Here is a 3,092-nt window from a genome sequence, read left to right as displayed (position 1 = left end):
AATAATGCTACGATTTTCAACTTCAGTATCTTGTTCGATCAGAAAGTGAATATCGTTGGTGCATTGGGGAGGTCAAAATTTAAATTTCCCAGTAGTTTTCAAAAGCGCCGGGAAAAACAAAAGAAAAATTAAGGAAGAACGGGAATTTTTACGCAAAATCGATTTTTCACAAAATTGAATTTGGTTTTTGGTGTAACTTTAAAAAAAATGACCGTAGATACATGAAATTTTGACTGAATGTTTATCTTAGCATTTTATATACACCATAAAATGTTCAAAATATTTTGATTTATTTGGAGCTCTTTATGGACATTTTCATTTTCCATTTTTTTTTAGTTTTTTTTCTAAAAATATCAATAAAATTTTATTTGTTGGATAAAAAAGCTTGAAAATTTACTAGAAGGCTCCTAGTATATTGTTTCAAAGGCAGATGAAAAATATTAAAAATCGTTAGTCACAGTTTTTTTTTTATAAGCATTTAAAGTTCAAAAAATGACAAAATATGGAAAAATCACGAAAATTTGCAAATTATTTCGAGTTAGAAATTCATAAAAATTTTTCTTTTTAAATCTAAGATATGAAAATGTAATACAAGATTCCTTATAAGATTATCTACCTATATCAAACAAAAAATATCTATAAGAAAGTCAAATTAAATTTTTATGATCGTTTGAAATTCAAATTTTTACAACTTGTTTTCTCATGTAGCGATTTCCTTATTTTGTTGTAATTCAAAAACGAATAACTGCAGATACATGAAAATTTTACTGAATGTTTATATTAGCATTTCCTATACACACCATACAATTTTGAAAATATTTTGACTCTTTTTGAGCTGTTTACGGACATTTTCGGTTTTTAATTTTTTTTAGTTTTTTTTTCTATAAATATCAATAAAGTTTTATCTGTTGGGCCAAAAAGTGTAAAAATTTAATACGAAGCTCCTGATATATTGTTACAATATCAGTTGAAAAATATTAAAAATACATAGGCACAATTTTTTTTTATAAGCATTTAAAGATCAAATTTTGACAAAATTTATCAAATCTTAATTTGAAAAATTATTTTGTAGTTAAAAATTTATAAAATGTTCAATTTTTGTATCTAAGAATTAAAAATTTAAAACAAGATTCCACGTAAGTAATTAATTCTGTTACCCAAAAAAATCTAAAAAATACAATTACACAGTTTATTTTTATAGTCATTTTAAGTACAAATTTGGACGAAATTACATATTAAAAAACCTAGGGATAACTATTTTAGTTATTTTGTTGTGATTGTATAATATTATTCGTGGGTACTTGAAACTTCTAAAGTATACTATTATATATCTATGATTTTACCACGGTTTTTTGTTGATGTATAACGCGTTATAACTTATAAGCACCTAATAGATATTATGATATGATTAATTTGGAATTTATTATAGGTACCTATTATAGGTCAATTTTTTTTTAATACCATAGATAAGTATATATATGTCTAATACATAGACTGATATACCGTCTCCGCTAAGAATCGTTTTTCTTATACAGTGATATTATATCATTGAATTCAAATTTAATACTGTCCATTATACAGTGACCCACTTCTAACCTACTGTACAGCAGAGCGACATCCACTTACCCACCTTTTTTATATTTTATTTAAATAAAAAAAATAAGTATTTTTACATGATCTTAATGTAAAGATTATTTATGAAGGATTAAAGTTATTTTATTTGTTTCAAAATCATGTATTACTTATTATTTTATTTTTTATATTGTTTACAAATAGATAGTAAGTTTAAATTGCTTAAATGTTAAATCTATTATTTTTAAATGAATAATTTAATTTTTTTATCCGGGATACCCCCCGGGCAAAGTGAATAATTTGAATTTAAAAAAAAAATTATTTCTTATTAAGAGTTCAATTACAATAGAATTCCAAGTTGAAAGTTCTTAAATTAAGGTAGTTTCTCAACATTCTTTGTTATTAAATTAAGTCTAAAAACATTTTTTAAGGCTATTTTTTGGTTCTAAACTTAACATATTCACTTTGCCCGGGTCTCCCCCACGCTCAGCAGATCACGTTTAGCTCAGTTACTTTAAAAATTAGAGTGAATTGACCTCAAATATTGATAATATTTTGATACAATTTAAAGGTAAGATTATTATCTAGGGCATCTCATAGGCTTTACCAATAGTGACAAGGATGTGGGACAACAATACTGTCACTAACTACTAACGGAGTTACGGTCTTGCATTTGTGCAATGTTAATACCATATACCACGAAGCTATTAAGAAGCTTCATATGAAGCAGTATTTGGTCAAAACCACGAATTGGGCTGGCGACAAAAGTACCTCGAGAATTATAATGACAGGGACGCTGGAAGAGGATATGTTGGACAGGCTGTAGGATCCATCTACTACTCCTATCACTCCTGAAGATCGGAATGATGAGGACGTAGAAGTACTGGATACTGAAGTGATTAGAATTAAGAAATAATAAGGGGCTTTTTTCGATTATTATTAGTTTTTATTTAAATTAATGTCGATAAAAAATAAATAATTTGAAAGGTTATGAATTAGCTTGTTACAAATTCATAACACATTTTCAAAAAAATCAGCTTAAAAATATTAAAATTATAAAGGCAAGATTTATTTTATAAGTATTGTAGTATGTTATGTAGGTATTTTTTTATTTATTTAAATATTTACTAAGCCATCTACAAATATTTAATTTTAATATAAATATAAGTGCTGTTGGTGTTATAATATTGTAGTCTTGAAGGAAGAATTCACCCATTAATGAAACTTGACGGTGGTTAATGAAGATCCCTAATCATTCAAGATGTCACAAATTTCGTTTCGTCATTTCGTTGTGGGGGGGGGGGGGGTAGTTTCGAATAGATGGATTGGAGATTAGATGATTACAGTGTTTCAATAAATTTGGGTGAAAGTGTTTGTAAAGAGTTGTACTGAAGAGGTCCTTATTGTTTGAGACATAGAAGGTAACTTTGGAATGTTTGGATCTTATAAGAATTCAAAGATACAATTTTGACAAAATTTACAAATTATTTTGTAGTTAAAAATGTATAAAATGTTCAGAA

Source organism: Acyrthosiphon pisum, chromosome X, assembly GCF_005508785.2.
Source record: "Acyrthosiphon pisum isolate AL4f chromosome X, pea_aphid_22Mar2018_4r6ur, whole genome shotgun sequence".
Classification (NCBI taxonomy): domain Eukaryota; kingdom Metazoa; phylum Arthropoda; class Insecta; order Hemiptera; family Aphididae; genus Acyrthosiphon; species Acyrthosiphon pisum.
Note: the sequence above shows the minus strand (reverse complement) of the source record.